The following is a 12,227-nucleotide window of genomic DNA, read 5'->3' as shown; positions in this document are numbered from 1 at the left end:
GGGTTGCGCGTGCGCAGGCCTATCCTCCGTGGACGGGGCGCCGGCGGAGCCGTGGAAACGCGCCGCGGCTGCGCGAGGGGAGTGGCTTTCCGCACGTGGCGGAGGTCAGGGGGCGAAGGTCAGGGGGCGGAGAAATGGGAGAGACGCGGGACGCGCCGGCGGGGAGCAGGGGTGTACGGAGCAAAGGGAACACGAAGGTCCTCCGGGTGGGCGTGTTCGCCTGGGCGGCGGCGGCTGCGGCCGCCAGAGACAAGGAAAGGGAACCATCCGCCCCAGATTGTTGGCCTTTTACCCGGAACGCGCGCTCGCACACGTGGTGTCTCACGGCCGTTTTGTAGTTAAATGTTAGAAATGGCCGGGCATCTCGAGGCGGCGTCAGGCTCCGCCGCGCGCGCCGCCCCCGGGCCGAGCGACGTCGGGTTGAGTCCCGCGAGGGGTCTGGCCTGGGGCGACGGGATGACCGTCTCTGACACGCGTTCCTGCTTTTCTCTAAACTTCTCCTTCAGAAATGTGACACAAACCTGCATTTTTGGTATTTAAAAGAAGAAAATAGAAGGGGAATGAAAACAGAAGTGAGACAGTTTTAGAAAAGAAGGGACTTTCCTAAAAGTTGACAAAACTGGGATGTTTATTTAATCTGCACAAGAACATCTCCTTGGAACTTACCCAAACGCAGACCCCTAAGGGTTAAATGAGCCTCTTCACATGAGATGATTTTACAAAAAGGAATGCCTCACAAAGAACTAGAATTAGGTAAAAGATAGTATGAAAGGAAGTGTTTTTTTTTCAGTTGATACTGGTTGTGAAGCATGTGTCCCAACCTGCTGGCAAGTGTTGAGAGGACTGAAATCTGACTTTCTGATAGTTTTTCCAACTACGTATGTTAGGCTCAAAAGTAGTATTAGTAGGGGCTTCCCTGGTGGCGCAGTGGTTGAGAGTCCGCCTGCCGATGCAGGGCACGCGGGTTCGTGCCCCGGTCCGGGAGGATCCCACATGCCGCGGAGCGGCTGGGCCCGTGAGCCATGGCCGCTGAGCCTGCGCGTCCGGAGCCTGTGCTCCGCAACGGGAGAGGCCACAGCAGTGAGAGGCCCGAGTACTGCAAAAAAAAAAAAAAAAAAAAAAGTAGCATTAGTAGAAAAGGTAAGTAAGAATGAGTTGTGGAGTCTTTTATTGTTTGGCCATCATACAATTTGAAATGTAGGATCATGAGCTTTTATATAGCCTTTTACTTATCGCCCAGAGCTTCCAGCCCCCGAACTTCACAAAAGCAAGTACTTTGCGAAGAGGTTTGCGGGAGGGGAAAGAAATCTTCTCTCCTTGTCTTAGGGTTATTAGCTCGGGCCCTGTGAATGTAACCGACAAAAGACAGATTAAAAAGAAAAACAGACTGTGAACATTTGCAGCGCCCCTACACACGGAGTAACTGGTGATGGGCGGGCTTACGTAGCAATTTATCAAAAGAACAAAACATTTGTAGAGAAGCCACAAGACAAAGGAAAAGGACCTTGAGTTTCTAGGGCGGCCAATTGTGGGAAGGCAAATATATGGGAAACTGATGGGAGACAAGAACTAGTTAGTAAAGTTGGTTATGCAGATTCCTCCAGTGCCACCTCTGGGCTGATGAGGGTCTAGAGTTTTCTCCTGTGATTGACTTCTGCCCTTTCTGGTAGATTGGGGGCGGGGGGGACACCTTTGCAAACTTATGTCCTGCTCTTAGGAAGTAGGGAGAGAGCAGCGAGCTTTTCTTGTATCAGCTTAATTGCCTTTAGCTCAATATAATCCTTATGCCAAACTGGCACGGTTTGGTGCAGCGTATTCTGCTGCCCATCAGGTTCTAGGGCTGTCCTCAAAATGAGTTGTGAAGGAAAGTGTTACTAAGTATGGAAATATACACTACGTATAGAAGTAGATGGACATGTGGTCTCCTCTGACACAAGCAAAATATTTTAAAATAATGACAAACTGGGCAACAACTCTGAAGCTTCCTGAGTCTTTTAATAAATGTAAAGCTTAAAACTTATTTTTTTTTAGAAATGATATATGCTTATTATGGAAAATCTGCTCAGAGATTCTCATTGTTAATATTTCAGCACCCTATTCCAGTCTTTTAAAATGTATTTCAAAAAGAAAAATATATCTCAAGACTACACTGGGTATTTACATATAAATGTAAACCTAATATATATTTTCAAAAGTTTTTACTGTAATGGGAAAATATTCATTGCATAATATGGAGTAAAAGTTAGAAGATACAAAGCTATATAGTATAATCACATTTTTATTCAAGTGTTCTGCTCGTATATATAATATATAAAAGAAAAAATAAGAAAAAGGAAACATATGAAGAAAAGACAAAACTCTCCATACACGTATATGTACTTTACTCCCATGGTGTCATACATGAATAAAATCGCACCATTTGGATAGACTGTGAGGTGAAAGTGCACTGGACTTGCCCTAGAATCTGGGCTTGAGTTGGACATGGTGTGACCTTGGGCGAGCTCCTTCCCCTCCCAGACTCAGCTTCCAAATCTAAGAGGGGAACAGTAACGCCTCCCTCTCAATCTGTTGTGAGAATTAAGTGATCTTATGAATGTAAAGGTGTTTAGTACCGTGCCCAGCACAGAGTAAGCCCTCTATTACTCTGTTTTCCTGAACCCCAGCTCATCCTGCCTGAAGTTCAAAGTTTTCTCCACTAGATGGTGATGGTAGAAAAATAAAATGAGTAAACCATACCAGCCTCTAACCAGATTTAAACTTTCTTTTTAAATCAGCGTAAATACAAATAAGTGTAAACTCTGTTATAAGGTTGCAGGAAATGAGTTCAGTGTAAAGCAGTAAGCCCTCGGCTTAAGTGTCCTCCGCTAATCCCTCACTGCTTTCTTGTCTTCAGCCGGACTTGGCGCTCTCTTTGAGCAGTGTAACCATGTCTGTTCTCTGCCCCAGAATCGCAATGGGGATGACAGATGCCGTGTGTGGCTCAACTCTCAGATCAGCCATCTATTCAGTGGCCACCGGGAAAGTCTCAGCCTCGTGCAGGTCCCGCGTGCTGCCGTGTAATACGCCTCCTAGTGTTATCGAACCTCAGGCGTCATCTTGGCCCTCGTAATCATACCCAAGGTATGTTGGACATTTTGAGTTCAGTTAATCCCACCATGATGCACATCCCTGCCATCTTTAGTCACCATCCTAAAAGTCAGCCCCACGGCCGTCTGTTCCCCTTCCTGCTTTGGGAGTCCTCTTACCTAGCCTAACCTCATATGCCTTTCTTTTCCTGACTTTCCCTTGTGTCCCCTGGAATCTATGCCACGTTTCTATTAACTTTAGTAAATTGAATACATTTTCTTGCTACTGTAATAAGACTGCCTGATTGTTCTATTTTATTACTGGTCTTACTGGTATAAAAGAAGTGCTTTGACTTTTATAATTTATTTCATATTTGGCTTTTTGGGGGGAAACTCTTATTAGTTTTAAGTGATTTTCAATTGATACTCTTTGTACAAAAAGAATACATCTGAACTTTGTCATCAGTTCTTGGCACTGAGCTTCAAAAATCCTTGGAATTTCCTGAGTGACTGGAGAGCCAATGAGGCGACTCCTGGTGGGTCCCCGGAGAGCTTCAGGATGGGAACTGCTCACCAGAAACACCAAGCACACAATTAGAGGTTGGAACTTCAGGCCAGCCATCACTGGGGAGGGGAGGGATGTTGGAGATGGCCTTCAGGCACATGGCCGGTGATTTAATCAATCGTGCCTGCATAGTAGAACCCCAGTAAAACCTCCGGACACCAACGCTGGTGGAGCTTCCTGGTTGGTGAATATGGCAGTGGGGGTGGGAGGAGCCCTGTCGCTATGCAGAGGGCATGGAAGCTGCGTCCGGGATCCTCCAGACCTCGTGTTATGTGCATCCTTTGTTAAAAAACTGAAATGTTTTTCAGTGAGTTCTGTGATTTCTTCCAGGGAATTATCAGACCTGAGGCGGGGGGGTTGTGGGACCCCCATCTTTGTAGCCGGTTGGTAGGAGTGCTGGTCCCTGAGCCTTGAGGCTGGAGTCTGAAATGGGTCATTACTGTGAGGACTCTGCCCTGATCCGTGGGTTCTGATGCTAACTCTGGTAGGTGGGCGTCAGAGCAGAATCAAATTGCAGGACACCCAGCTGGCGTTGGAGAGTTGGTATCAGAACAGTGCTTTTCCTCTTTCCAACACATTTATCTATTATTTTGTTTTCTTTCTGAATTTCATTGGCCAGTACTAGTTATTATTACACTGTTGGAGAAAGCAGGTCTCTTTACCTTATAAAGTGAACAGTGAAGTGACAGAGCCAAAGTTCTACTTCAATCCCTGACTTTAAAAAACTTCTAGTAAAATAGAGAAAGGTACCTCCTTAACATGATGGTTTTTGTTTTGTTTTTCCTCAAACTGGCAGCCACCATCATATTTAATGATGAAAACACTAAAGATATTCGTCGTTTCTTCCCACACTTCTCACCCTGGAGAGCTTTCCAGTCCTTTGCTGCGTCTGGGTTACTACTTACTCTTCAGTTTAGAGAAGTCCTGTTAATTGTCCCTGACCCTCCAGGCTGGTTTGGTCCCTTTGCTCATTTGACACCTTGTCTGTCCCTTATGACAGATGCCTCATAGTATTATAACTGCCCATTGCATGTCTGTTTCCACTCCTGCCCAGCTTCCATTATAGGACAGTGCAGGCCCCATGCCTGACACGTAGGGAGCGCTGGGCTGGGCTTGAACGGGACCCGTGACTGGCAGGTGTCAAGTGCAGGCTTCACCCTTTCCCCTGAGGTTCACAGCAGGAGCATTCTGTTTCTTCCAGAAAGACCACCTGAATGGGGCTTTTAGTTACGGAAAGATGAGATGAAGACTTTCTGCCGACATGGAGATATTTAGAGAACCCTTCCATAAAGAGAAAGGGCACTTTTTGGGAGGCGAGACTAAGATGGTCTCCTAGGAACAGTGGAGAATTGCCACTGGGAGGAAAGACTGGGTTGCTCTGGGGAGAGATGGATTTTTCATAGAAGGAAGAAGAGAAAGTGGAGGGTGAGCCGTGACATCCGTTTCCTTCTTGTCCATCAAACTGAATTTGAAACCCTACGGGGAGAGGGCTGAAGACCAGAAGATGAGCTGATGTTCTGGGCAGGAATCTAGATCTGGAGGACCCAGCAGCGCTGCGTTGGAGGGGAGGCGATATCCCCTAGTTCTGCCCTCCCCCGCTCAGACCCTGGTGCTCGCACCGAGGCCTCATCATCAGTGCCGGCGCCCAGGCTTCTTCCAGGAGGGTCTTGACCATGGTCTTCGCCTGGCAGGGCAGGGGGACCCTGCAGACACACGTGAGGACTGCAGCCCATTCCAGCAACTCTTCGAGGAATTTCCAGAAATGAGTCGGGGATACACTGGGAGCTGCTAAGCAACTGGGTAGTAGAATGAGGCAAGGGTAAAGAGGATCTCAGAGATGTTGTTGAAGAAGCGTATTAAAAGTTAACGTGGAGTCCAACAGGTGATCCCGTCCGAACAGAATAAGTGAAAGAGAAAAAGCAAACCTTGGTTTCTACCTTACACCACAGGCAAAAATTAATTCAAGATGGCTCATAGGCCTTGATGTAAAAGCTAAAAGTATGAAGCTTCTACAGGGAAACGTGGAAGAATATCTTCATGGCTTTGGGGTACGTGAAGGTTTCTTAGTGAGGGCGTAAACAGCACTGATCATTAAAAATATACATATGAATATATATATATAAATTGAACTTAATTAAAATTTTAAAAACATCTGCTCTTCAGGAGACATCTGTGAGGATGGAATATTACTCAGCCATAAAAAGAAATGAAACTGAGTTATTTGTAGTGAGGTGGATGGACCTAGAGTCTGTCATACAGAGTGAAGTAAGTCAGAAAGAGAAAGACAAATACCGTATGCTAACACATATATACGGAATCTAAAAAAAAAAATGTCATGAAGAACCTAGGGGTAAGACAGGAATAAAGACACAGACCTACTAGAGAATGGACTTGAGGATATGGGGAGGGGGAAGGGTAAGCTGTGACAAAGCGAGAGAGTGGCATGGACATATATGCGCTACCAAACGTAAAATAGATAGCTAGTGGGAAGCAGCCGCATAGCACAGGGAGATCAGCTCGGTGCTTTGTGACCACCTAGAGGGGTGGGATAGGGAGGGGTGGGAGGGAGGGAGACGCAAGAGGGAAGAGATAATGGGAACATATGTATATGTATAACTGATTCACTTTGTTATAAAGCAGAAACTAACACACGATTGTGAAGCAATTATACTCCAATAAAGATGTTTAAAAAAAAAAAAGACATCTGTGGGAAAATGAAAACACAAGCCATAGTCTGAGAGAAAATATTTGTAATACATATATCCGCACAGGACTCATTTCCGGAGTATATAAAGAATTATTGCAACTCAATAAGAAGAAAAAATACCTCCATTTTTAATCTTTTTTTTAACATCTTTATTGGAGTATAATTGCTTTACAATGGTGTGTTTGTTTCTGCTTTATAACAAAGTGAATCAGCTATACGTATACATATATCCGCATATCCCCTCCCTCTTGTGTCTCCCACCCTCCCTATCCCACCCCTCTAGGTGGTCACAGAGCACCGAGCTGATCTCCCTGTGCTATGCGGCTGCTTCCCACTAGCTATCTATTTTACATTTGGTAGTGTACATATGTCCATGCCACTCTCTCACTTCGTCCCAGCTTACCCTTCCCCCTCCCAACACCTCCATTTTTAAATGGGCAAAAGGTATAAAAGAATACTTCACAAAAGAAGATATATGGAAAGAAAAACACATGAAACAGGCACAGTGAAATGCACATTAAAACCACGGTGAGATGCCACTACACTCCCTCTGGAATGACTGAAAATAAAAAGACTGACAACATTACATGTTGGCAAAGACAAGGGACAGTTGGAACTCAAAGCATTGCTTGTGAGAACATAAAATGGGAAAATCATTTTGGAAAATCATTTGGCAGTTTTCTTAAAAAGGGAAACACACCCTTGCCATGTCATCCAGTAATTCTGTTCCCAGAGAATTTACCCGGGAGAGATGAAAACATGTTCAAAGTGTGTCCACAAAACGGGTTGTATGCAAATGGTTAGCGCAGGCTTATTCATAATAATCCCGGACTGCAAACGCTGCAAACGCCCATCAGCAGCGAATGGAAAACAAAGTTTGGTTTACTCATACAGTGGAATTCTACTTGGTAAAAAAATTAAACTGCCGACACACAGAGCAGTGATAAATCTTAGAAACATTGTGCTGAATAAAGGAAGTCAGACACAAAACAGTATATGTGTTGTATGATTCCAGTTATGCGAAATTCTAGACCAGGCAAAGCTAATCTGTAGTGTAGAAATTATATCAGTGGGTGAAGGGATGGGGATTATTGGTGGCCAGGGCATGAGGGAGTTTTTGGCTAGTGATAGAAATGTGGTATAAATTGAGGAGATGGTTACACCATTATATGCATTTATCAAAACTCATCAAACTGTACCTTTAAAATGGGTGCAGTTTATTTATGTAAATTATATCTCAATAAGATTGATTTTAAAAACCACAGCAAGATCCTATTTCCTGCCCATAAGAATGACCAAAATTCACGTGACTGTCAATACCAAATGTTAACAAGGGTGCAGAGCAGCTGGAACGCTCACGCATCGCCGGTGCATTGCTGGTGCAAGCCTAAAATGGGCTCTTTGAAAAACTTGTTGATTTCTTATAAAATTAAATATTCACCTGCCCTATGACCCATCAATTGTACTCTTAGGTATTTACCCCAAAGATATGAGACCATATGTATAAAAAGTCTTGTAGAAGAATGTTTATAGAAGCTTTATTTGTAATAGCAAAACAAACAAACAAAAAAACCTGGAAACAATGTAAATCTGCAGGTGATAGATAAACAGATTGTGGTCTGTGAAATGCTACATTAAATTAGAAGAGGATGAACTGGAGATACATGCAAAACCACACATGATTCTCATAAATATTATGTTGAGTGAATGAAACCAGACACAAAGAGCACAGATGGTGAGTCCATTGGAAGGAAGTTCAAGAACAGGCACGTCTAAGGAAACTGGAGTGTTAGAAGTCGGTGTTGCTGAGACAAGGGCATTGGCTGAAAGGGGGCGTAACGGAGATGTCCTGCATCCTGGCTGCGATGCTGGTTAGCTAGGAACACACATTTCTCAACACCATCGAGCTGTAGATCCAAGCTCCGTGCATTTCACTGTTAGCAAATTTCACCTCAATTAAAAAAGATTAATTCAAGGGGTTTCCATTTCCAATAATGGCAGCTAGGAACTTCAGATCAACACAAGTAACTGATGAAAACACGTAAAAATGCTGAAGCAAATGGTTTAGAAATCTTAAAAGTATCAGAGACCTGATAAAATAGGAACCACCTGGCAAAAATCCAAAGGAATCCAAATCCAAAGAGGCCAGAGGGACCTGAGCGCAAGAGGTCCTTTTGCCCCGAGGGCTTTTGCTAATTCTGCGCACCGTGGGCCTGGCCTTGGGTGGCCTCTGCAGGCGAGGTGACAGTCATGAGCCCAGGGTCTACCTGAGCCAGGGGTCTAACCTCAAGTGGAGGGGCCTAATAGACGTCCCTTCGTGAAGCTGTTACCCGGGGGGCGGCGCCTCCTGGCAAGGCTACCCAGAAGTAAACCTACCCCAACAACTACTTCCCTGAGCTACCACACTCATTTTTTTTCTGACATTGTTAAATATTCTTCTGCACACGACTTAATGGAAGCATAACGTTCTTTCTTATGGGAGAACCACAGCTATTCAATCAACTTGGACTTAGGCTTTATTTCAACGTTTTAAATGTAGTAAATAATGTCATCGTGTATTACTTCAAAGATAATATTTTACAATTCTATTTCTTAGGGGCAAAAGTCTTAGAAATGCAAATGGGGTCAAAGAGAATGGCCAAATTGCCCTCCCTAAAGATGAGGGCATTTACATTCCAACCAGAAGTGTAGGAGCGTGCCACCCTGTGCCCTCCCAGGCTTCATTTATGCTGGAAGTGTTTCCCATATACGAGCTGGGACTTACAATGCCCTTTTACCATTTTACCAGCTGCCATGGTCCTTTTGTAGCACGAAACATCAATACTTTTGAATATGTAGCATAAAACCTAAAAACCTATTATGAACCATTACATAATAGCCAAATTTATCTTCTACCTAAAGATACAACTTTTACCTTTAATAAGAAATAACCCAAACCTGAGAGTATGCGGAGTTTTCACCCACCTCCCCTTCAGCCACTATTACCCTCTCTGCTGTAGCATTTCCCCATGGAAAATTTCTCTACTGAACCTTACCCTCTTGGGAAAAGCAGGCCAACATTTGGTCAGAAGAGCATGTCTTGGGCTTTGCACTTCTGTAATTTCATGCCTTGTTCCTGTCATAAGCTTCTTCTAGCTCCTAAAATTCACTTCCAATTTAGAAGGTAGAAAAGGATTCTCAAGAATGGAAACATAAATATACCCTTCCTCAAATTCCAACTGGAAAAAAAAAGGATGATTCATGCTGTAGAATGGAATGTTTTAAATTTGGGCATGAATGCTCTCACTTTTCCCAATTGTTTAGAACAATCTCAACAGAAGCATGAAGTTTACCTTACAGCAGGCATTTTATTTTGTTCTTACATTTTCAGACTTAATGAATTAATGGGAGGGAGGTACATTTGTGTAATGGGGGAAGGATCAGAGAGAATCCTATGGTGCTGGGTTGGAATTAGGAAACTATAAGAATGAACTCAGGATTTAAAAAAATTATATTTCCAGCTCTGTCCACTGCAAGGACTAGAAGCAATGACACCCCAGCAGCAAAGAGCACTCCCATTGCCCTGGTCTTGGTTTCTAAATACCATTCTTCCCTAAGAGGAGCCAGGGCTTCTCTGAGAAATGGCAGATTCTAGAAACAGGGCAGGAAAATTACATGGTGAGCTTTGAACATCTCATTATGCCAGAAAGCAAGGAAGTGCGCCCCCAAACAATAGTGATATGTCAGAAGTACAGAGGCTCCCATTGACCAAATCTGGGACAGTTTGAGCATCCACATGACTGACACGGGGAATGTGTGTCATGTTTAGAAATGATACTAAACAGGGACGGGGATCCGGATGGGCTGGAGCACTCTTCTTAATAGAATATAATACCAGTTACTAAATGTAGGAAATCATACAATTAGAGAATTACCACTGAACAATCACTGTGGTAATAACTGATTCATGCAAGAATGGATACTGAAGTCATGGAGTGATAGACTGTTGTGGAACAGGATACCCATAAAAATCTCATAGGTTCCTTATTAATTACAAAAGAAATAAGGGTAACTTTACTGTGGGGAAATCTGGCAGACACCATCTGAATCAGGATACCAAATTATATGAATCGTGACACAAGCTACATCACGTACCACCTACTGAGACATTCCCAGAAAGACGCACCATCACTGATGTGGTTTTCATGATTAGAGGTTTACCTGGTTCCAAATATGAAGAAACAATCAGGCAATTCAAATTGAGGGATATTTTATGAAGAAATTGGTCTGAAGTCTTCAAAAATATCAGTGTCATGAAAGGTTAAAAAAAAAAAAAGACTGGGTTATTGCTCCTTGAATAGATAAAAAGAGACTAAAAAGACATCTCAACGAAATGTGCTTGTGTGATTTTTGGTTGGCTCCTGTCTTTGTTCTCAAGGAGACATATGCCAATGTATTTAGGGATAAAGTTTCACAAGGTCTGTAACTTACTCTCAGAAAAGAGAGAGACAGCAAATATTGAAAACATAAACATTTGGTGAGTCCACGTGCAGGGTGTATCGATATTCATTGTACTGTTCATGCAAATTCTCTGCAGGTTTTAAGTTCTAAAAAAATAATTCAGAGAAAAGGAAACATATCTAACAAAAATTATATAGAAGTCGTATGAGCTTTGGAAACGTATTTATGAATTTATGAATAGGATTGCACCGTGTACTTTGTTCCTATTGAATATCACACATGGTTTCTAAGCAGTATATTAACTCAGTGACATGTATTTACATTTTACAAGAAAGTAAAAAAGGCTATAATTAGATGAACAAATTGTGCAACCATTATAGAAGTAATGAACAGAAAACACTGTTTAGTACTTCTGAGGAGACTCATTTTTAAATGGCCCCAGCTATATTTTTATCTAATTGTTTTCAATCCTCCTATTTTATTTTCATTTTTTATTACACAAAATTTAGCTACTTACTCACTGTCACTTGGACATTCTACGGGTCTAATATCAGCTAGGTTGTAAGCAAGTCTGAATGTTCCGTAACGTCACTGTCCTGCCTTGGAGTTTCCTATCTCCAAATAGAAAGTAAGAGGTAGAAATTAGTTTTAAATTTCTGTTCATTTTCTACTAATTACAAAATCATACACTATGTGGTATTCCTACCCAGAGAAGAGAAGAGTGAGAGTCTTAACTCTTTCCCACTCACCGTTTCCTCTTCCTTTTCTCTGGCCCCAGGTGACCCGGCAAGCGTCGGGTATGATTTATGACTGCTTGGATCCAGCCTGGGTCACCTGGAACAGCCGGCCATAAACTGTTCACTGGTGCTTTTCTTTCTTCTTTTAACAAGTTTACCTTTCATTATTCATATTATTGGGTTTTCTGCTTTCTTAATTACTTTATTGAAATGTAATTTACGTATCATAAAATTCACCCATCATAGGTGTACAATTCAACTACGTGTTTGGAAACTTAATGAGTTGTTCAAAATGTTTTTGAACCTTTCCATCACCCCAATACGATTCTGTTTACAGTTAATGCCTGTTCCTGCTCTCAGCCTCAGGCAACCTAAATCTACTTCCTGTGTCTATAGATGTGCCTTTTCTGGACATTCCATGCAAATGGAACTTTACAGTATACGGTCTTTGTTTCTGGCTTTTTTCTCTTAGCACAATGTTTTTGTTTATCCAGCTTGTAGCAGGGATTAGTGCTTCATTCCTTTTTATCGTTGAGTAGTATTGCATTTGAGTGGATGTATCAATTACCTTTCTCCATTCACTGAATCCATTGCTGGACATTTGGGTGGTTTCCAGTTTGGGGCTGTTGTGAATAATGCAGCTGTGAACATTTGCATGGGAGGCTTTGTGTGTTCAAATGTTTTCATTTCTCTTGGGAAGATACCTGGGAGAA

The 12,227-nt window shown here is 42.8% G+C and overlaps 1 protein-coding gene across 1 annotated transcript in view; it reads left to right on the top strand.

Annotated features, from left to right (window-relative positions):
- Positions 1 to 111: 111 nt before the first annotated feature.
- The window catches only part of MYLK4 (myosin light chain kinase family member 4), a 92,810-nt gene continuing 80,694 nt past the window's right edge, over positions 112 to 12,227 (top strand). Inside the window, exons 1-2 of the mRNA XM_067751848.1 lie at positions 112 to 1,140; positions 2,947 to 3,120. The gene's annotated coding sequence lies outside the window, so the exon portion shown is untranslated. The remainder of the gene's footprint in view (positions 1,141 to 2,946; positions 3,121 to 12,227) is intronic.

Source organism: Pseudorca crassidens, chromosome 10 (genome assembly GCF_039906515.1).
Source record: "Pseudorca crassidens isolate mPseCra1 chromosome 10, mPseCra1.hap1, whole genome shotgun sequence".
Lineage (NCBI taxonomy): Eukaryota > Metazoa > Chordata > Mammalia > Artiodactyla > Delphinidae > Pseudorca > Pseudorca crassidens.
The sequence above is the reverse complement of the archived record's forward strand: the minus strand, read 5'-3'. Positions and strand labels throughout refer to the sequence as shown.